A 24,751-nucleotide genomic window follows, 5' to 3' on the forward strand; every position below is an offset into this window, starting at 1 on the left:
GGAGCAAAAGAATACATCAGCAGGAGTTCTTTAGCTGTGCTCATAGGCTTCTCAGAGGTCTTTCCAACTCTGAGAATGGGTAATTTGAGACTTGAAATTGTGCAGGCTCATTTATGAGCCAATTAAGTTTTCTTTTGGATCTTACTGTTATCTCAAGAGCTGATTATTTCAGACATATAAAGATTACTGCAGTAAGAGAGGAAAAAAGAGCATTTTAAGATCTTAAATTAGGATCAGGCTGAGACAAGAGGAAGGCTATTTCTCAGGGGATGAATTTAAGAAGTACAAGGAAATGAACCCTGTGTTTGCCTGGTGGCCTGTCCAGGGTGCACCCTGCCTCTCGCCCAATGTCAGCTGGGATAGGCTCCAGCCCCTCGTGATCCCTTACAGGATAAGTGTTTATGGAAAATAAATGGATGAATGAGAAAATGATCAAAATCTCATACTAATGTGATATTGAGCTCAGTTATGTCTAGGAAAAATAAGCTGGACAAAGAAGAGATCTTATTTTTAATTTTCCTTTCCTCTGGGCCAGTTCAATTTTATCTCACTGATATCACCTTCACTGTTTGTTTTTTGCTCAACAACATGTGTTTACACGAGGAGCCTGCATTGCCGAATGCAATGGGATACAAATATTACAAATACTGTAAATATAAAATGGCATAGTTGTTACTTTTCAGTTGCCATGATCAAACTATGTCAAACCTGAGTTGAGAGGCTGTAAAAGTATAAAGCTGAAAATGAACACTCTGTACAGTAATTGTTTCTGCTTCATCAAGATGATTACATTGTTTGTTCAATGTGTCTTTTAGTCTGATCTACAGGGAGGAAGAAGAAAGACCCAAGACATTTACTTGCCAAACGAAGACACTTCAGATGCTGACTGGCTTGCTTGATCTACAGCGAGAACAAACAAATCATATTCAGACAGCGCAATTAAGTCTGCGTTCTTCAGATGTCCTTTCTCTCTGAGATAAATAAGACAGAATGCTCTTCTAAATGATACGAGTGCTCACATGGGACTATTGAATATGTTATTTACCTGTAGTATTCTGGTTCCAGTTACAGGCACTCAGAGATGAGGGGTATTTGTGTGTTTTTCAAGTGGCAACCTCCGAGGCTGAGAAATTAAGTCAATATAGAAGTGCCAAAAACTGCAGTTCCTTGAATTGCCACTTGGGGCTGGCTCCAAACAAAGTACATGCCCAGAGACACTCGTGTTAAAAAGCCCAACTTTACAGCAGAAATAAACATGTTTACAGCCTGGTACAAAAAACGGTTTTGGTCTCTATAGCTAATTGACTCCTTCTTTATAACTGTACAGAGGGTGATTTTTTTTTATAACTCACCTGTTTAAATTTTGTTCAGGTCCAGAGTTATGCATATTTAAGGGCAGGGCTGCCTGAGTGACAGGCTGCCTGTGGCCTCACTCCTTCACACCTCCACCCTCTAGTCCATATATGGTCACTTCTGGCTCTAATAACCAAGATGGCGACAACCAAAATGCCAAACATGAGGCTTCAAAATGGGAGTCCACAAAGAAATGGTTGATGTCACAGTAGCAACACCCATTATTTATACAGTCTGTGATATTTTATTATCAACACAATCAGCAGCGTCAGATCTCTTTTTTGTCCACCTTGTAGACCTGAAAATGAGCTGTTCTAGTTCACAAAGAGTGATTGCACAAGTTTTGAGATTATAAGAGAAATATTTGTGCATTCTGTTTTATTGCTGCTCTGAGATATGTGTCTGAAGTGATGTGAGAGGAGAAGATAACAAGTGACAGACAGAGACAGAAATGAAATGAATTGGAAAAATGAGAACGCGGCAGACAAAGAAGACGGGGGAATTAACGAAAATGAAATGTGACGGTGCAAAAGAAACATCATAGTTGTTATTCAGTCATCCAAACAAATAGATGAACAGGTTGAACACAAACAGCCAAACAAGAAGTAGTCATCTGAGATTAATCTTAGGCTTCATGACTGGATGACATATTGTACATTTAAAGCCATAACACCGATCATTAAGACGTTCCACATAAACAAATCTCACTACAATGGAAGTGAAGAAAGAATAGCGGATGTTGTGTTGTTTTTCTTTTGTGTAAGCGCAAAGTGTCACTTACACAAAAGAAAACACATCTACATGCACAGCAGTAAGAATGCTCTCTTAATACCCATTGCCATCATAATGAATTGTGATTATGAATGGTTTATGTCAATTCCCCCCACCTCTGCAGGCTGTAGACAACCCAAAATTGCAAACATATCACTTCTGCAGCACATGTGTTATTCAATGCTAAGGAGATAAATGTGCAGGCACACACTGAAAAAAGATCAACATGTCACTTATGACAGGCATTATAGTGTGTGTCAGCATCATGACTGGCAGGCTGAAAGCAGCAGGATGAAGGTATTGTTTGTGTGTTTAAAGCTGTGACAATTGTTTTAAATGGATCAAAAAGAAAACATAATCCTCCACAGTAAAAAAAAATAAAAAATTACATTATCTTAATACTTATTATTGCTTTCTGCCAGTGAGTGGACCTCTGAGCTTAGATTGCTAAATATACTGTTACACTGAATATTTCCAACATTTGGGGACATATTCACTTTATTGTGCCAGGAGTTTGATGAGATGATTATACCACTCTCATGTCTGTATGATGATATGAGGTGGCCAGCAGCCACTTATCTTAGCTCAGCATGAAGGCTGGAGACAGGGGGAAACAGCTGGCCTACACTTTGGTTTTTGTAGGGATTAAATAAACCAGATATAACGTATTAATTAGTAATTTTGGTGCCAGTAGGTGGACTTTGTTACCTTTGGACAGACTCACTGTGTCCCCCTGTTTCTAGTCTTTGTGTTATTAAGCTTCAAGCTATTTAAACTTGTTCAACTCAAGCTGTTAAATTCTGTGTCAGGTGAGTCTATCAAATAAAAATTGGTGGGTTAAGCAGAGACACTGAGGTGAAAACATAGTTTTTATGCACTGGTCAATATTGAGATTTCGCTTCCACAGCATGTCTTCTTTGAGACGAGTGGAAAGAAAATACCCAAAATACACAGGTGGGTTTATTTTAGTTAGGATTTCTGTACTGAAAATGTATGCACAAATAACATTTTTAATTAGATAATGCCTCATTTGCATATTTAAACATGACATTTTAGAAAAGAAAACTTGTCACACAAAAAAATAATTGTCTCACTGTAAGTAATCAGCTGGGGATGTTTCATGGTGGCATCTGTTGGTTAAAATTTGTACCCTATTCTCTTGTAGTGTATTATTTTTTGTCTAAAATATATGAAATTTTACTTTTTTTTTTGTCCAATTTTTCCTCATACTCGGAGCCAGAAAACTTTCCAGTTTAACTCCTATCTGTATTTTCAAGGTTTTTACAGAAAGGTTTGTTCATATATTATTCATAGCCTGATTATGTGATGTTTTATTTCTATAAATGTGGCAACAATGTATTTGTTTTATGTCTATTAACAGTATTTTCTGATTGAAAGAGTTGTACGTAGAAATTTTCAAAATTCTCACTTCAGCTGCACCCATTAGCTCACCTGGTAGAGCAGGCACCACATGTACAGAGGCTTTGTCCTTGTCACAGCAACCGTGGGTTTGATTCCAACCTACAGCCTCTTGCTACATGTAATTTCCCTTCTCTTTCCCCATTCACGCTAACAACCTATTAATTAAAAGGCAATAAAGCCCTGAAATATATCTTTAAAAAAATCCCTCTGTAAAATCTCTGACTCTAGTATGTCAACAAAATGAAACAAGAAATGTTCTGGAAATGTATGCAAATAAGCACATATTTAATGAGATAATTCCTCATTTTCATACATAAACATTTAATGTCCTAATGTCAGTAATCAGCTGTGGAAGCTGCATGGTGGCATCTATTAACAGTTTTTTGCCCTACTCACCTGTTGTGTCTCCCCTACACAGTCGTTTTAACTACTGATGAGGACAGATGTGCTTTAGGTGAGTCCAGGTTTTGTTATTTTGTTGCTTTATGTGCATTTTGGTACAATGTAACTGTACAGAGAAAAACATGAAAAGCTTTGTGGCAATCATATTTCAGTTCATCTGGAAAATTCAAAACCACAAAATCTGAAATGCCTGTTTTTCACTGAACAGCAACAAACATTTTACGTATTTCTGTCATGCTTAATTTTATTTTATGTCATATGTTTAAGTCTGTGCTCATTTGTTTTGCATGGCTGCAAGATAATTTTCTTAAGGGACAATAAAAAAGACAGCATTAAGTCAGTAGCTCAATGTATTTCAATGTTTAGGACATTTAAAGGTCTAGTGTGTACGATTTAATGGCATCTAGCACTAAGGTTGCAGTTTGCAACCAAATGAAACTCCTCCTTTGTGCCAAAAGTGTAGAAGAAATAAGGTGGCCAATGTGAAAATGGGAACAGTCCTATCTAGAGTCAGTGTTGGGTTTCTCTGTTCTGGGCTACTTTAGAAACAACGTGACAGATTCTGTGGAAAACGACCCACACCGTATGTAGATAATAATGGCTCATTCTAAGGTAGCAAAAACACAAGGAGTCTTAATTTCAGGTGGTCATGAGCATGAAAACATAGTTAGCAATATTATATCCAATTTCTGCCAATTATATCCCCCTCAAAACTTCTTCACAGTACAGCAGCCTGAAGGATCCATACTCATGCTTATGAATATGTAAAGTGTTTGTCCAGCTGGTCATTACGAGAGCCTCCATCTGTTTCTGGATGTCAAACAAGAAATCTGGTCACTTATAAACTTCAGCCACATCACGGTGAATTGAACTTGTTGAACAACAAACAGAAGAAATGTTGTTGACTTCGCACTTGACCAGGCCACGATGAGAGCTGCAGTCTTACACAGTTAGTGTCATGAGGCTATAAGGAGCAACGCTGTGAGTGTAAAATAGGAAGCAATCATTATATTAACTATACATTAAAGAAACAATCATCAGCACCAGCCCACTGAACGTACAGTGGAAAGCTCTGTGTGCACTTTCACTGCTCCTCAGTCTGATACACAACTTCATCTCACACACCAGTCGATTGACTTTTTAAGGAATCATCAAAGAAAGTGGCACCACCAAGGCGCACGGAGAGAGCCAAGAAATGTGCTGAGCTTAACACATGCTCAGTACATCCATCATTTACACATGGGCAGGCTGGTTCAGCTGTCCACACTGCCTTAACAATGAGATTAATATGAGTTATAACTTATATATATATATACCGAACAAAAATATAAGCACATAACTTTTGTTTTTGCTCCCGTCACAGGTTTAAATTTAAGATCCAAGACTTTTTTATGCACTTAATAGATTTATTTCTCAAAATCTTGTTTGCAAATTTGTTAAAATCTGTATTAGTGAGCACTTCTCCTTTTCCAAGACAATCCATCCACCTGACAAGTGCGGCATATCAAGATGCTGATTAAACAGCATCATTGCCACACAGGTTTGCCTTGGGACTGTCCCAATAAAACTCTAAAATGTGCAGTTTGATCACACAACACAAAGACACAGATGTCAAAGTTCGAAGGGATCGTGCCATTGGCATGTTAATTGCAGGAATATCACCTAGAGCTGTTGCCCCTTGAACTGAATGCTCATTTCACTACCATAACATGTCTCCAATGTTATTTCCATGAATTTGGCAGTACATCCAACCAGCCTCACAACCGCAGACCACATGTAGCCACATCAGCTTAGGACTTCCACATCCAGCGACATCATCTGAGACCAGCCACCCAAACATCTGATGCGACAATTGGTTTGCAAACAAAAGAATTTCTGTGCAAACCATCAGAAACTGTCTCGGGGAAATGCATCTACATGCTTGTTATCCTCACCAGGGTCTTCAAATGAGAGCCATTTGACTTCAGTGGGCAAATGCTCCCTGTCGATGGTGTCTGGTTTGCTAGTGCCAACGTTGAACAAAGTGCCTCATAGTGGCTGTGGGGTTATGGTATGGACTGGCGTGAGCTACAAACAGCGAACACAGGTGCATTTCATTGATGGCAGTTTGAACGCACAGAGATACTGTAAAGAGATCCTCAGACCCACGCCATGACTTCAAGTTGCACGGATGTGTGCACAATTCCTAGAAGCTAGAAACATCCCAGTTCTTGTACGGCTTACAGACCCGACACACATCACCCAGTGTGTTCCAATTCCTGCCAACATCCACTCACAGAGTGGGCCAGCATTCCACAGGACACAATCAACAACCTGATCAACTCTATCTGAAGATGTGTCGCACTGAATGAGGCAAACTGTGATTACACCAAATACTGACTGATTATTTTAAGTATCTGTGACCAAAAAATGCACTTCTGTAGTGTTGTGTGAAATCCTAACAAATGTTTTGTTTTTTTTTCCAAAGATGAAACTGTGGATTTAGAGTGGCCTTTTATTGTGACCAGGCAAAGGCACACCTGTGTAGTAATCATGCTGTTTAATCAGCAATATTTTCCTTTTCTCATGTTCCATAATAGTTTCTGTTGTTGACAGTGGCTGTTACTTATGATCATCCATTGTGAAGCATCTCATGTCCTAAAACTACAAAGTATGTCTTCAGTAATATCCAAAAAGGTTCAAATGTTCTTTTCTGATGTTTTGACAGACAGGATGTGATGCTGTCTGGAAGATGAGGAGCGTCTCACATCTGCTTTGTGTTGTCACTCACACATGTACACACAACAAAGACTGCATGCAGTAAATCCATCAGCTGGACAGTAACACACAAAGACACACTGCCAAGACACTCCTCTGAGCTCTGCTTCTCTGGTTGCTGCCATCAGCTGTGGTAATTTAGAAAAAAACATCCATTAAAAAGACATGGCAGAAAATTGTTATGTAATTTCACTGATAATTAGGGAATTAGTTTAGATGAAACACAACAGTTTATTATGTTTTTGTCTAATCAAAACAGGATGAGATGTCTTAACTGTCGCCTGCAAAATATGTTTGTATACTGCTGAGCTGTGGCCGTCACCAGGGATGGGCAGTATTTCTATTACTTGTATTTAAAATACGTATTTCAATTACATTTGAGCATTTTGTAATTTGTATTTGATAAGGCCGATAAAAAGCAAATGTAATTTGTAACAAAATACTTTTGAGTGGAGCAATTTTGTATTTAAAATACTCAAAATACTTTGTCCATGAATCAAAAAACAAAAATAATAGGCTACACATTCTTATAATAATAATATTGGATGTAACAATATTTTTTTCTATATGTTTTTTTAAACTTGGGCCATTCAATGTGCCCTTCAATGACCTAGTGGTCTGATTTACTGGACTGTGCATAACATAGGAAATTGTATGTTGTTGTGGTTGATGCTTGGGATGAGTATGCTACAAATGAATTGCCTCATGTGGGATCAATAAAGTTGTCTGAATCTAAATGTGAATCAATAATTAATATTTTAGGGTAGCCTACATGTCCCTAGCTTTTTTTTCTCTTTTTTCATTTGAAAAAAGTTGAACACAGGGCTCCAAAGGCTCCAAGTTAGACAGCAAACAAGTTAACTAGCTACAGTAGCTACAGTAGCTACAGTATCTTGCTGCTGTTTAGCTAGACCGTTGGTGGACAGTTCACAGCACAGCTAGACTAGACTTGCCACGCATGCTGCTCACGTGGATGGACCCACACTACCAGTAGACCACCTTGCTGCTCACGTCTTCCAAGTTCAACAGATTGTCTGTCAAGGTAAATATTTGATCTGAGTGTGACAGATGTCAGCTGGCCTAATGTATGATTTATGTCTGGGTCTGGCTACATAGCCTATTGTATGGTGATGATAGTTATAATATCAAGCTAGCGATGCTTATGCTAACTGTCTATACCTACAGAGCTGTGGGTCGCTGCTAAAAAGAAAAAGGAAAAAAAGGATTTTCTGTATCTCAAAATACAAAATACATGTATTTTATTTTGATACATTTTCTGGCACCAGTATTTTGTATTTTATTTTGACACATTTATTTGAGGGGTATTTTGTATCAAAATACATTTTGATGTATTCTTGCCCATCTCTGGCCATCACATTGTTGTGTCTTGTGGATAATTATTTCTGCAGCTTCAAGTCCTTCACCCTATACTGAAACTGTCACTATACAGTCACCACTGACAGTATAGCTAGCTATAGTTAGCTATAGCTATTTCCCAAAATAACTGAGTTTTGTACAAAAACAAAATAGAAGGAACAAAAGTAGTAATAATGACAGTAACATCATAGCAAATAAAATATATGAGCACAATTAAGTGTATTTTTAGTAAAAGATAGTAAATAAATTAATAAAAATAAATGAAACAACATTAACACAATAAATGACTAACCGCCACATGTTACAACTCCTACCCCTCGCCGCCCCACAAACACACACACCTTCACCTGTCTCACAGTGGCTGACTGAGGCTGGGGTGTGAAAAAAAATTAAAAGCCCAGAACACCAAACACCCATACCCAAGTCGGCAGGTGCACACTGAAATTAATCTGAAAGCAAATGTCGCAAAACATGATAATAGGTTATAAAGGGCTGCCATGTATAAAAAATTCTCTCCCTCAGGCCTCACAGTGTTAATTTTCTTAAGTTTGAGAAAAGAAGAGAGTTCCAGTGTAACAGTATGATACCTGTGGCTAAAAGAGATGTGAATGCAATTATATTCCTGGTATTTCTATTATGTATACTATGTTACATATTTATTTTCAGGCCTGTGTGTATATGACAACAGAGTGAAAAAAAATGTAATTTCCCCTCAGGAATTAATAAAGCCCAAACAAATCTTCCTTTTCTTTTTCTTCTTCTTCTCCTAGTACATGTTGTTTTACACAGAGGCCTGGGTCTGTAATATTTCAAAGAAACACATAAGATGCTTTTTTAATCTAATATATTTGCTGTCACATTTGAAATCATGTTTTAAAGTTTTTCATTTTTAAACATTTGGTTCAAATTGGTTATATTTGAAGCAGTTTTTAAGATAAAGCCAGGTCTGGCCTGCAGCTGTACTTGATCACAGAGTTTTTAATCCCCTCTGGGCCAGATTACAGTGAAACCTGCAGGCCAGTCTCTTGGAGTCAAACTAAAGTCTGGACTGATGACTAAAAGTGTCTCTGTATTATGAACTAACCTAACTCAACAAGATAAAATGAAAGTCATAACTTTTTTGGAAACGTGCATATTTACTAGAAAGTATTTTATCTGCATTCACCTTCTGAGGAAAATAATATAACAGCCACAGGGGCCCTTTACATGATATCATCAGTACACTTATACTACTGCAATAAAACTCAACAATACTTGTAATTGAGTGTTTCTATATTGATCTATTAGTACATTTACTTCAGTCAGGCATGAGGGCCAATTGCTGCCCGTCAGGTACTATCACATTATCTAATTTGGCCCCCATTCAAAAAAGTTCGGAGACCCCTGACGTAAGTGAAAGATGTGTGTACTTCTTCCACCACTGTCATATTCAGGGGCGGAAGTGATTAATTTCTCTCCTGTTACTGTCAGTTTGTAATGTTTTGTAGTCATTTTTAAGTGAAACTGATTTCACTTTTAGGCACTTTTATGAAAGTACTGTGCTGTTTGAAATCTCATGCAGTTCACATGTCACTGGCTTTTTTTAAGAATCATATATAGGAATGTGGGGGGTATTTCCAGTAAATGGTATGACATGGTTGACCCTCATCCTGTTACTGATCTTAACACAACTATAAGCTTTGCTCAGTGTGAACATGTGAAACACTTCAAAGGGGACCTATAATGCTTTTCCTTATTTTCTGTCATATGTGTGAAGTTACAGTGCTGTATGTTCATATTAAACATTTTAGATAATGAGACAAATGTGTGTAAAAGTAATCCCTGTGAGTAAAAACTTAAGGAACCATTCTGAATACTCTGTTTCTGTTCTTTTTCTACTTTTGAGAGAAGCTTTATTTCTTTTTCTTTACATGGTCATCTGCTCCAGGCACGCTACTGGAAGTGTTAACATTACAAACACTGCTACATGAAGGTACATGCTAATGTCAGGAAAACCTGTAATCTAGCTTGCTGATGTTGTTAATTTCTCTCCAATTATGGATCATATTCCTGCTGGAACATTTCCAGTTGTAAAGATTTTGGTTTAGAAACTTAAATCAGTGATTTCTCACAGTACAAAGTGCTGCTGTACTGCTGTTACAGTCATTCCACAGCTGCAATGACGGTGCAGAGATGCCAAGAGCCCAGATGCGAAAGACTTGGAAATGGTGACCATTTAGAGCAGACTGGTCTTTCCCGGGAGTAGGGCTAAAGGTCCTGACACACCAATCCAGTGGATGGCTGTTTGCTTATTTTCGGCCAATTCAGCTTGTTAAATTGTCATCGGAGATGGCAGAGCCTGTTGTTGAATGAAATCACTCTGATTGGCAGTTCAGCTTAGCATAAAAGAAGAGAAAAAGAAGTGAGGAAAGCAATATGCTAAATATGCTATAATCAAGAGGAGGTGAGAGCAAAACAAACTTGTTTATAAGGCAAGATGATTTTTTTTTTAGCCATTGAGCTCTATAGCAGAAACATTTTGTACTGTAATTGTGTGTGTTATTGTTAGCTGGCGGATGGCAAATGTGCTCTGTTCTTTCAACATTGTGTTGTGTTGTTAATGTGCTAACTGGCTAACTAGTGATTGAATCCGTCCTGTCAGTGTTCCGATTTCCCTTTTTGAATGATGAATACAGACATTCGCCGTCCTGGTGAGGGGAGTTATTTCCTCTCATGCAGGCGCAGAACATTCGTGCTGTTTGGCCACCGGCTTGTAATCTATGCGGTGTGTTCGGTTGCAAATTTTTGGCAGACACACAAGGGACGACAGTAAACGCAACAGTTGGCTTTTGTCGCCACTGGTTCTCTGATGTCAGTTCAGTGTTTCTAGGCCTTTTAAGAGACAGGTAAAACAAAACAGAGCGTTTCAGACAGAGGGTGACAACAGGTGTTCCAGCACAGACAGCATGAAGAAAATAAAATGGTTTTTTTTAGCATTTAAGTAAGTTACATGTTCTAGTAGAAACTCCATGAACCTTAAAATGAGCACGTCTCCTTTAAGTAATGCAGTTTGGACAAGTATTTTTGTGCATCCGCTTAAAAGTAAAGTTTCATTAAAGTAAAAGCCTATTTCCACCTGAGAGGGACCTTATAGAACTTCTTCCAGCTCTGATCACATGATCACAGAGCAGAGAGACTTAAGAGTGGACCCCGACAGCCTCTGGGCCTGAGCCATGAGGGCCAAAAGTTCAGGTCTCAGTGGGAGGTCCCGTCACTTTTCTGCCTATATTAAGAAGCTCAGGAAGAGCCTGGACTATAAGCAAGCACGCACACACACACGCACACACACACACGCACGCACGCACGCACGCACGCACGCACCCACGCACGCACGCACGCACGCACGCACGCACACACACACACACACACACACACACACACACACACACACACACACACACTCCTCCTGGGCCTTGTTCTTCCTATTGCTCTGGTCCGCTGTGGGCTGCCACAGACGGCAGTCTGTCTGTCACACAGTCTGCGCTGAGCCCGGCAGTCAGACCCCAGGGAGGAATTCTGGCTCGCGGGCGGATCAGGCATCCATGCTCGAGCCTCCAGTGATGTCTGATCCCGCCATGACACAGCCCCGCCACTCTCTGAAATCAGAGCTGTGAGGTGAGAGCCGCACTGTTCCACTTTACACCAGCACTGACTGAAGTGGGGTCCTCCAACACGGCTCACACACATACAAACACACCAAATGCTTTCACATTTTCACAGCATCTAATAACACTGTTTCATCTTAATATCCTGTTGATGATTCAAACCTCCATCAATTAAAACCTTCACGTTCAGAGTAAACCAGGTTTTCATCAGATTTCTGAATTGTTCTTCCACCGCACTCAGCATCAGCATCATGCTTCAGCGTATGCTCCAATTTGTTCCAGGTATATGGAGCACAAAATGTAAAATCTGTCTTTCTCAGGTCAGTGGTAACTCAGGGAAGCTGGAACAACAACACCCAGCAGTGCAGTCAATAAGCCACTTACAATTTGAGGCGAAGTGCCTCATTAGGAAACACAAACCAATGTCGATCTGTTCTGAAACTTCAGTCTCTAAAATAGATAAATACTGATATAAAACGATATAAAAATAACATAAAACCTGTTTAAGATCCACAATACTGAAGTCACACAGCACATAGTGGCCTCAGAAGAATGTGACAACATGCGTAGAGCCTTTACAGAACATGGAAAGAGTTATGTGATGTATGCATAGATCAGGCAGAACCCTCTAACAAGCTGGGCCTACCCACCCAACCCTGCAGGTATTTGTTCAACCAGTCAGGACAGACACATCAATCCTACACAGTACCAGCTCCTATTAATGACCTCTGTACCCAAATCAGGCACCTGGAGTTTTGTTGCCTGAAAAAGGCGTACACCCCTTATCAAGCAAAAGTTGTGATGTATAAAAACAGACGGGTGAAACTTTGATCGATGCTTACAAACATTTTGGAGACGGGAAACTGGCAATTCAGACGGTGAGGTGGAAGCCTGATCGCCATTTTTGGCTTTTGTCCATACATTTTCAGGATGGATCCTACACATTGAGACCTCTGGTCAGTGTCTCAGCAGCAGGACAACAAGCTAAAAGGGCACCGCCTGTAGTCATAGAAAGTGGGGTTACAAAGTTTTGTCCCAACTTACACAGGTTTCACCCTCTGATGCCTCTATAGGAAGAAGGAGTTTGTCTAGACACCAACATGGCAAACAAGCCATCAATCAATCAATCCAATTTACTGTAATTTCACTATACATCTCTGTGCAAGGCAGAATTAGAGTATTTATCTGGGATCAAGATGCAACATAAATAACTAAGATTACATTCCCAACACTAACATTTATTCAGCACAACTCAGTCCCCGAGCCTGCATACCTAGGATGTATGTGCAAGTTAAAACACTCAAAACAATATTAAATAGTAAAAACAATAAAACAGTGAAAACAACTATGAGTGACAGTAAAAAACACAGGCTGTATCCCAAGACCGCTGAGCACTCCAGATGTGACGGTAAATCTGTGCTAATCAAGTGAGATTAACCTTACATAGCACCGCAAGTAGGCCAACAGCACATTAAACACCCTCCAGGAGGAGAGAGGTGGAGGAGATACCACAAGGCTGGGGATCCACGTTGGTCCCAAAGATGGAGGTATCCAGAGAGCCCTCAGTGCATAAGGAAAGATGTATTGTAGCTATTCCTTTCATATATCACTGCCTTTGAGTACATCTGGGTGACTGGCTTACAAAAACTGCATCAGCCAAGCTGCAGGAATATCTTTGCAGAAAATCTGAAATGACTTACAAAACAGTAATTTAAAGGGGAAGTTCCGTTTTTTACAACCTGGACCTTATTTCTGGCATTAAATACGGTTGTTTACTCACCCAGATAAGTTTGGTGTCATTTGGAGTCCTTCGGAAGATATTTAGATCCACGAGAGCCGCGTACATCCATATAGTGGGAATGATCGGGGCACCGACAACGAGGCTCTAAATAACACATTATCTGCCGCAAAACTCATTCATTTCACCAATATGTTTCTATGAATCGCTAGAGTTGCATGTCATCATCATCATCCGGGTCATTTATACTGACCTACTAACGTCTGACCTGGATGATGACATCCAGCGCGCGCTGCAGCACAGCTCTGTTTACAGCTGGAATTTGCTACTGTTAGTTTTTTGAAACATGGCTGAATATTTGTCAGATTTTGAGGTTGTAGACGACGACTTTGAATATGATGGACGTCCGTAACGTTTTGAGCCAGAGTATACGGATGAGGAGCTCTTTGAAAGGAGGATGCGGAGGCAGAGAGAGGAACAGCTGACCAGAGAACAACAAACCGCTGCACGTCCGAGAATAGATGCTAACTGGTGGTGTTCTTGTGGACAATGTTCCACTATGCCAACAGAGGAGGAATGCCTTTGTTGCTCCGAGTGGGATTTGAGGCCAGGAGATACACGTCTGGATGTCTCCAGAAATGACTGTCTCACAACTACAGAGGATTTCACTTCTATGATCAACCGTGCTGTTGTAGAGACTTTTTTCCGTGTCCCAAAAGTAAACTGGAAGACCCAGCCAAAGCCTGCAGGACCGAACGGGCAACTTTCGATTGAGTAAGTAGCCTACACAGCTGCATAAAATGTTTATTTTCCTTGAATTTGTTTGCTTGATAAGTAAATAACTATGAGAATTTACATATCTTTAGTTTCTTCTCATCGCTTGTGTAGAACGGCCCGCACACTGCACAAAAAGCAGAGGCGCTTCTTATGCAAAACATGAATTTATTATTACATAGTGCTCAGTGACAAAAAGTGAGAAACAGAAAGGTGAACGTTTCGGTGGTAAAGAGGATTGTCTTTACGAATTGCCTGCCTCTGATGACATCATCCAGGTCAGACGTTAGTAGGTCAGTATAAATGACCCGGATGATGATGGCAAGCAACTCTAGCAATTCATAAAAACATATTGGTGAAATGAACGAGTTTCGCGGCAGATAATGTGTTATTTAGAGCCTCATTGTCAGTGCCCCGATCATTCCCACTATATGGATGTACACAGCTCTCGCGGATCTAAATATCTTCCGAAGGACTCCAAATAACACCAAACTTATCTGGGCGAGTAAACAACCGTATTTAATGCCAGAAATAAGGTCCAGGTTGTAAAAAACAGAACTTCCCCTTTAAATTGTCTTATAAAAGTATAAGCAGGTTATTCTAAGTCAGCTCTAACGCTGAAACAAAGCACAGACACATGCACTGGCTGCATCGACTTTTCATACAAACCTAACACTCAAGGACATTTTTTTTTAAATCTCTCTTTTCTTGTACATTTTCATTGCACCATTATGATTCATGTGTACAGCTGATGACGGTGATGACATTTGGAAAGCTCGAAACATAGAATAATCTGTTAGGATGGATGACAAACTGGTAGTACATGTATATTCATTGTGAAACTGAAGAGCGTTAGACAAAGTTTGAGGATTGTAGCTCTGCAAGGACAGCAGTCAAAGTCAGAATCCCAGCATCATAATGTAAAGGCCGACATGCCTGCATTTACATATTCATGACATCCAGCGTGCATCTTGCCAGAGGCCCTGTATCCTTGTGTGTAACTAATACTGTGTAGCATGCATATAAAATATCACTCTCACATGATTGTGCTGAGCTGAAGTCGTGACCTGTAACATTTTCGTGTGAATAAATGTGTGCTTAATAATATATAATTGATAAAACTGTGCTACAATTCAATTTACGAAGGCTGTTTTATTGCCTCTCCTCTTCTTGTCGGTTCCCACGCAGTCATACGTGGTGGTGCATGAAGAGTGACGCAAGTTGCAACCTTTAGAAAAAGTGGATTTATTTAGAATAAACACATGATTTCGCTCTAATTTATAACCCTCTGTCTTTATTCTTTTCTGTCGTACACAATCTCTGATGAATGCAGGAACATTTCTTTTTAAAGCAATGCACTCAGTATAATGGCTTTAGTTGTAACTACTTTCACATAATGACCTGATATTTTATTAATTGTGATTACCAAAACTTTTACATCCTTTTTTTCTGGTCACAGTTGGAAATCTTTCTACATGCATATCTCTTTTTGACTAAAAAATCTAATCAGACTGAGTCAAGGTTGGTCACGTCACGGTGGGGCGAGTCCGATGGAGTTGAATAGAATCAAATCAAGCCTCGTCTTTGATGAACTGATCAGTTTTATCGTCGTACAGTAGTTTTAGATAAATGTGGCTCCAATGTAGTTCGTTAAGAGACTTCAAAGAGGCTCTTTGAAATGAGGCCATGAAAATGCCAGAGCACTGGTGGAGTGTGCGTCTGTCCTTTAAAGTTTGCTCTTGGCTTCCTGGCTGCGTGTTAATGATGAACAGATAAAATATTCAGCTGAGTGGCGTTGCTGTGCATCTGTCTGCCTGCGCGCACCCCTCAGAGCTCTGTGTGCTCAGACATATGTGCACGCACAAACGCGGAGCACGAGGGTGTCCGTCCGTCTGTCTGCACCGTCATCGTCGCACCACAGAGCATAAACGTAACTGATTGTGCTGCCTTGCCTCCGAGTAAAAGGGCTGCGGATATGTGGTCTGCGGTTAAAGCGTGTCCGAGTGCGAGGCGGCAGGCAGTTAGTCTTATCTAGGAGAGGAGAGAGTCGGGTTGTGTAATTATTTTCACTGGCTTTGATCCAGAGCAGCCTCGACTAGACACCTGTTGTCCTCTGGCTCCGTCTGAGGCCTGATAATTAGGGCTGCAACCACAAGACACACAAGACATGCAGGACACACACCAAGCTATACAGCAGGGCCTCACATACATACATGCATATAAACAAGCAGTCACTTCCCATAATATTAAAGTTGGTCATTTCCAGTTTTGCTGGTCCAGTTCTGTGTACGAGCTTAAACCAGTTTGATTCTATGCAAACTAGCTGAACCTTTCACATCACGACACGTCCTGGCAAATTTAAAAGTAGCCTACATTAGCATGACAACATCATGGCACTAAATCCAACTTGTATTATTAATAAGCAATATGACAACGTTATTAACATAATATAATGTTTATTTATGAACAGACTAACGGAAGCACTAGCTGGTGTGACAGGCCGCGAGCAATAACTTGCCGGGCCAAGGTTGGTGCTGGCAATATGGAGATCAAATTTCAGTTGAGGTGGGATACGTTCATGTGTTTTTTTGGGTGACGAGAGATGACATGGCAGAGTTAGTCTATTGAGAAAACTAAACCACCAGTACAGCAACAAAAAAAGGAACATTAACTGACTTTTATCCAAAGACCTGTTTCTATTTCTTACTGTCTCTGGCTTTGAAAGTGCCACAATAGGGGAGGAAAGACTGATTCATGAAGTTGAAATGAGGAATTATCAATACAAAACCTCCGTATATACCTATAAAAACTACGGCAGCAGATGGCTGGAGGGATATCGCCAGGGAGTTGAAAGTTCTGGTAAATGACCAACACTAACAGCAGTCTAGGCTACTTGCTTTGTTTTCTGTTTAAAAAGGACAGACAAAAAGTTTGTAATAGTAGGAAGATAGCAAGTAAGTGTCTCATCTATCTTTTAAGGGGTTATGTCCCCAGTCTGGGGACATCTTGAGCACACAACTAAAGCTTAGGCTGACATGGTTTGTTGACATGACATAACAGAAGTGCACATTTAATGGATTTAACGTGACATAGATCTCCAATGTGACACAAAAGTCGGATGCTTGTTTGCTGTTAGGCCACGGTTATGCTGCTATTATAATGGCTGCTGAGTCAAGTGTAGCTCCTAATGGTAAAATTTAGTATGCCTGACCAGTCCTGTATTTGCCTTAATATCAAACCAGTCTGAAAATTTTCACACCCGCCCAATCCTACATAACACTCCTAGAAATCCTGCATCTGAAAATGAAAACTTCAGTTGAACTTTCTGTGGGTGGCTCGGCAGTGTAAGTGCAGTGTCACGCTGGTGAAGTGACAGCCATCGTCAGTCAGGCTGCAGCTCTGTGCTGTACATTTAATTTCTCTGTGTTCTTCGCTTCAGTGTCTCACTGAGAGCCTCAAAGCAGCTGCGTCCCCACTGTCATTCAAACTGTGCAGACTTTCAAATGACATTGACTGTCAAAGTCTCTCCTGCCGCGCAAATGACAGCAACAGCTATTGATTGTGCTTTCCTTTTTACATGGAAACCTATTTCATTCAAATTTCATTCAATTCGTGGTATTATTTTATGTTGGACACAAAGAAACTCAACACACAAAAAAAGAGACCCAAAGGGAAACGGTCAATAGGAGACATTGCTTCAGAGAAGTGAATTCCTTTAAAAAAATAATTTAGAGAGAAAGTAATTTCCTGACATGCCTTGTCTTGTCCTTTCATTTCAGTACATTCCCAAGGCTGCCTATTATTTTTCAAAGAACAGGGGAGCTTTCTGCCAGGATGAACCAAAGAAATTTAAAGAATAGCTGGCTACGGCCAATATCTACCATCAGCCACACAGAAAGCCTTGTTTTCAGCGGCCAAGAACGCAAGCTTCTTTGGCTATGAATATTTCTGTGTTGAAATTTGACTATGGTTTATCATCAACTCCAGTGATACATTTGATCAAAATAAACAGCAACAGACATGCAAAAAGTATCTCTCTGTAACTTCAAGACTCCTCTCAACTCTATAATTGAGCTGGCACCTTGTAAATTATTCTCTTGTGTTTATTTCTGACAGTGTTTGTTCTTGCAGTCATGCCTGTCAGAGGAACTGTTAACAGGGCATAGCTGTTAAAGAGCATATGCACACCCAACGTAAACTCCATTAATCAAGGTTAAATAAAGAACGAATAAATGTTGCACAGACAGATTCCATGAAGTTGAATCACAGAATGCAGAAAGTTATAGGACTTTCGATTGTCTATGGAAGTCTGTTATTTATGTCATTAAAGTAGAATATTTCTTGAATAATGACAGACCTTTCATTTCTTCTAATTGTGTCAGTCTACAAAAACTCTGATCATTTTCTCAAATCAAATTGTATTGCTTGACTCAACAGACCTGACCTCAAGTCATATTTTGGCAAAACTTTTGAAGCTAAGATCAGTCACTCTGACACGAGATTTTAAAGGTTTGCATTTTTGTCTGAAGCTGGATTTATAGTCAGCACTAAGGGCTAGTGGCAGTACCACATTAGACACGTATGGTGTCGGTTTTGATTTACAGTTCAGTGGTGGTTTTCACCCGCTGATCACACCACCACAGAACTAGACGCGGTTGAAGCTGTATCATGCCTTAATTATGCTCCCCACAGTAACTGTGTTTTCACTCCTTTCATTTACTTTGTGATATGGAGGGACGCTGTGCCACACAGGTTCTTATGCAACTGGAGTCACAGTCTGGTAACTTCTTTTTTGCCTCGCCTCATTACTTAGTAGGAGACGACTCCTGTGCAGTTGCCATGTCTACGTTCTTTCACTGTGATAGAGAGCGATAATCACAGTGAGCAGAAGGTTTGCAATGTGTTGGTTAAAAGCAGCAGATTAGTGAGTCTTTGTTCAGCTTCCTAAATGATGTCTCCGACAACATCAGCCCATGCTGACCAATCCGATATCACAGTCTCAAAGGGGAATGCTCGTCTCCACAGCCCAGTCGCCAAAATAAAATGTGCCGAATGTTTCTGCAAACCACAAAGCTGTTACATTTGTATGTTTCATAAGTATGACGTAGTTCAGATTACATGTAAAGTGAGTAAGAGCTGAGTTGCCCATCAGTAGGATGAGTCTATCTAGGCCAGCAAAAAGCAGAGACATCATTCAAGACCAACAAAAGCAGGTACTGTATTTTTTAACGAGAGTTTGAGACATTTCTGATCGTGTTTGTAGTGATCAGACCGAGTATTTTAAGACAAAACATGATGCTTTCCTAACCTGAGCCAAGTCATTTTTGTGCCTAAACATAACCAAACGCTAACCACAGCGTTGTCACAACACAGAATTGAAAATTGAAACGTCAAAAAAACGTAAAGTTTATCATATCCACTATATCAACATCCAAATGTAACATATCCATAGTTTGCAGAAACATGCAATGCCAACATTTACTCTAACGATTGGGTTGTTTTCCAAACTGTTACCTATGTTGACACTACTCGCAGACACAAAGCAACATTAGCATTGATTTGGAGTCATGTTTCTGCTGCACAACAAAAGTAAGTTCATCTTTTAGTTGTTTTTTGGTCTCTAACAACTCCTGTGAAAAATATCTGGGTCTCGAAAATGCTATGCTTTGTTCCAACAGTCTGCCATTTGGTGATGGGTACATAGTGTACAGTGGGTTTATTAGAGCTTGTTCTCTGTAAACAGCCACCTGCTGTGACTGAAAACAGTGTGAATGAATGAAATCTGTGATTTTAACTAAAACAATTAACTAAAAAAGAGAAAAAGAGGCAAAAAAGCTGCATACAGCTGAGGGGGAATGCAGACTTTGATGAGTGGGTCAAGGGGTACAGATGACCCTGGCCTGAGGCCGGAGAGGTGGTGTAAATGTGTGTCCAGACCAAACGCCTGGCAGCACTCTTACTGTATTATTTTTCACACGGTCAATGGCAGAACATTACCGCTTCACTCCTTCCATTGTTTACCTTACAAAATAAAAGCCCAACTTAAGGATTTTGCTGAAAGGCCACTCAACAAAATAGTTTAACAACAAATGTTTATTTAAAGAAATTACCATGTAGCCCTATGGCTTTGCTCACTTTTCTCTGAGCCTTCCCTTTTCATTGTCTCTGTGCAGCACTGATGTTGAGTTGCAGAGCGCTGGGTGCCCACAGACAGTAACAGGAAGTCTGTCCTCCATTTTTGATTCTCAGTGACATCAAGAGAATCTCAATTAGATGTCAATGCTGAAAGGCAGTAGTAGTTACACAATTTTTTTTGCCAATTTTGAAACATTTCAACTTGTGTAGACACATTTATGTGTATTTGCTTAGCGCAAATTGGGGTTTATTGTATCGACTTTGTATGTAATGGCACTGCACAACAAAACTCGCTTCGCATTTGGTCTGAACCCACTTTCACTAGAAAACTATTGATTAGTGCAGCATTCGACTTTAGACTATAAGAGAGAAACACTGCTCTTTATCTACCAGCTATCTCATCACTAGCCTGCTTCTCTCTCCTCGCTGCAGCTGCTACCAAGCACGTTTTCCCCTGAGTCGGTCATTAGCCCGCGCAGTCGCTCCTCTAATTTTTACCCTCTTAACCTCATGAGGGCATCTGTACTTGTACTGGAGCGTTGTAAGGAGATCTAGTCACCACCACACCCATGGGTCTTGTCTACAGTTTGCTCTGAAATGTCGTGGTTAAACCCAACACCTCTCCTGGGGTTTTATCAGGGTTTGGACAGTTCCAAGTGTGTGTATGTCATCTCTACTAACTGCTCTCACAAAAATTCTCTGCCCCTCTGAAAAATGCATGAATAAGAGGAGTGCTATTTTGTCATTAGAGCAAGGTTGCATGTTCTGCCTTTTAATCTGTGGTGAATACTGCGTCTAATTTAGGATGTTATTTTGGTGGTGGTCATAAAAACTACCTTAAATCAGCAGAGAAAAGAGAAAATACGCAGAAGAAAAGGATAATGTCAAAACACCAAATTGAAAGACTTCATTCATCGTCATCACAAAGATGAACTGTCCTTCTACTTTTGACGTAAAGAATAGTGACCCTGAGTATGTGAAGAATTTACAATGTCCTTCCTCAATTGAATACTGACAGTCATCTTTACAAAATCGTTAAAATTTTTTAAAAGCCCACAATTTTTCAACCTGTGCTATCTAACAAAACAATTTTCTTTTTAGCTTCACTCTGCTCTGGTCTCTATTATGTGCCGTATATACAAAGCCAACATCAAACCTTCACCTACTACATTGCAAAAAAAAAAACGCCTTATGTCTCAAAATGTGGCAAACACACTGATAGGTGAACCAGAAGACAAAGAAACATCTGAAAACCAAAACAAACCTGCATACAACCCACATTATCTGCACACAGACGGACACGTGACCAGCCTCTAAACTTTCCCTGGTGCATTGGACTGAGCAGTTTGCCCAACAAATAATCCCACTTAGAGAAAACACAACCTGGCATCAAACAAAAACACAACAGAGTGGTATAAGGTGTGCAAATTAAGCTGCACAGAACAAAGCTCGACATGAGAGGGAATCTGCACCGGCTCAGGGAAACGGCAGCCCTTTTTCTTTCAATTAATGGGGCGTTTCACACACACACACACACACACACACACACACACACACACACACACACACAAACAGACCTTACCTCTCCGTCTGATATGGACCATTAAGATCACGCAATCGCTTTGTGCGTATCAAGTCTGCTTTCGATATAGAGACAGCCAAAGTGAAGCGAGGGTTCAAAGCAGGACAGGAAGATACTCTGCGGTATGATGAGAACGAGAACCTACTGCTAACACCTGTGACAAATCCTGCTCAACCGAGGGGAACAGAAAGCCTCTGGATGGTAGGAAAGTACTGCATAAAAATGAGGAAAAAGTGAGACAGAAACAAAACAAATGCTTGACCTAAAAGTATAAAGAGGCCATTTCAAATCTTGTTTTTTCTGTTCTGTTTATTATTATCTGTGTATCCACAGTGAGGCCTCCTCAATGACTGCTTAAAAAATAGTTTTTGGGGATATTATTCACTTAAGTTCACTCGCCTCCAAAACCGTTATAACTGCCTGACTTTTAGGGATTATTTTACCAAGTATCGAATGCATCTACAGATACAGAACGATGAAGAAGGCAGACAACATGGTGGGTGACCAGAGGCCCCCCCCCCCCCTTCTCATTTAGCCTGTTACCATCTGGGCGACGCTGTGGCCCCCTGTATTCACTGAAAACAGATGCAAGTTTTAACTTGTACCACAAGCCATTGAGTTTTTAAACAGGCTACGGGTGTTTGTTTTGGTTAATTTTGTTTTCAACAGAACGACACCCATTTACTGGAAACTAACCGATTAATTTTTAAGGAAAAAAATAAAAAAATATGTTAAATTCTCCTTTTAGTCCAGTGCTCCATTGAGTCAGTGAGTTTTAGTCCCGCATTTCAAAGCACTATCTGCACACACTGCACACTGCCAGAAGGGAGGGTGGGTAGGAGCTAGCTAGTTAGCTTCTCATTCAGTGTTATATTGTGTTCACACCAAACGCGATATGAGTTTTCGCGTGGCGTTACTGGTGCGAGTTTGAATGCCAGAATGTTTTGTCTTGACTTGTTTCATACGCACGAATAATTCCGTTGTACACATGTGAAATTGCTGAATCCATTAATGAACTTCCGCCAGTACGTCCTCGGTGTCATACTGATTGAGAATCTCAATGTTGATTGGCTATCGTGGCGTGAATAAGTCACTGAAGTTCAGATTTTGCAACTCTTGCATATAAGCGTATGACATGAAATTGTGCTACTCCCTTCATTTGCACTGCTTTACTCATGCATTTCATGTCGCGTCCATCGCATCTTTACACTGACTTTACATTTAATTCACTGGCACAAATTGGTTTATCATGCCCAGTGTGAACACACCATTCGGCAATCACCGCTGGTAACACCATCCTGCCACTGGTATACTGTTACCAGCTGTTCCCATGTTTCCACGTTTCTGCGGAAACATGGTGTCCACCCTCTGATCTCCCCTTAAGTAGCCCCAGAGAATAAGCTGCTTCATAAAACCCTGCTAGCGTTGTTCACTATATAAGCATCACTAGTTGCGCTGACACTGCTAACGGTGCTAACAGAGCTAACAAGGATAACATAGTTAACAGCGCTAAAGGGGGTTTATGGTTCAAAACTGAGCTGCTTACTCTCTAGGCCAACCTTGGGGGGTGACCAGAGGGCAGGCACAACATTTCCATAGCAATGCTGTTGCATTGGGTCAACGTTACAGAATGAAGAGTGCTACTGGCCAGCTCCCACCTGACCCGGTTGGTATGCTGTGCAGTAAATTGAGGAGAAGCAAAATCAACCTATAAACCGACATGCGTAACTGGTCAAAAATATTCTCGGCAGTTAACCAATTAACTAAGAACATGTTGCAAGAACATACAGCACTTGTGCAGTCATCTACCACCAGAACTCCAGTTATACTGACCAGCGGTTCATTGTGTTATCTAGAATAGAATATTCACTCAGTAGTAAGGTTCATGCTCCGTCCTGACTGCCAAAGACTAAAAAAAAAAATCTGTGCAAGTTGGTGGAAACAGTCTTTATGTGTGCTTTGTCCAGTCTTTATAGGTTTCAGCTAATCTTCAGGTTTGTCCCAAGCTTTAGTGAGCTTAACAGACGCTGGCAGACAGATTTAGTTACTGGTCAGAGACTGTTCTCTCTTTCAGTCTTTGTGCCACACAGACATGGGAGCTGTTTCAGTCTTCTCATTTAACTCTCAGCAAAAAAAGTGAATAAGGGTATTTACTGAATTGTCTTTTAAACAGTGTGAACTGTGTCATATCCGCAGAAAAGAGACGGTGAGAAATCAGGAGAAAAAGCTCTCAGTTATTAAAGCTGCATGAACTCCTGAACTCTGTCTGACTTCAGAGCAGTGATATACACATCAGGGGAAATGAGTCTGGGAGTGGCAACGGCCTGCATGGGTGAATGCTTGTCATCATCTTTAGGGAGGTGGAGGACGACAGAGTTTGGTCGCAACAGCCATTAATCCACTTGAACTGCTTTGAGGTGACAGAAAACCCGCACTGTGACACAGCGACGAGATCTTGACAGAGCAGATCACAGACACAGATATGTTTACAAATTGAAAGGAAGACGCAGACGGCAAAACAATGAAATCATTCACTGAGCGAGCGTGTGCACTTACCTCGTAAAACACGGCAGCACAAATGAAAAATAATGACAGTCACTATGGAGGTTGACAGGTAGGAAGCGACACGATGCAATTGTGATGGATGAGGGGGGAGATGGAGCTCAGGGGAAAAAGGACAGGTAGCAGTAGAGCACCCATGAGAGGCAGGGGAGAGGGAGGAGATGGGTGGAGGGCAAGAGGAGTGAGTGACAGGGTGACGCTGTCAGCTCCTCCGTGGCGCACTCTTCAGGGGAG

At 40.5% G+C, this 24,751-nt stretch overlaps 1 protein-coding gene across 2 annotated transcripts in view; it reads right to left on the bottom strand.

Moving 5' to 3' along the window:
• The window catches only part of gpc3 (glypican 3), a 151,153-nt gene that overhangs the window by 91,362 nt on the left and 35,040 nt on the right, over window positions 1–24,751 (bottom strand). The window lies entirely within an intron of this gene.

The sequence above is a fragment of the Epinephelus lanceolatus genome, chromosome 7, assembly GCF_041903045.1.
Source record: "Epinephelus lanceolatus isolate andai-2023 chromosome 7, ASM4190304v1, whole genome shotgun sequence".
NCBI classification, from domain to species: domain Eukaryota; kingdom Metazoa; phylum Chordata; class Actinopteri; order Perciformes; family Serranidae; genus Epinephelus; species Epinephelus lanceolatus.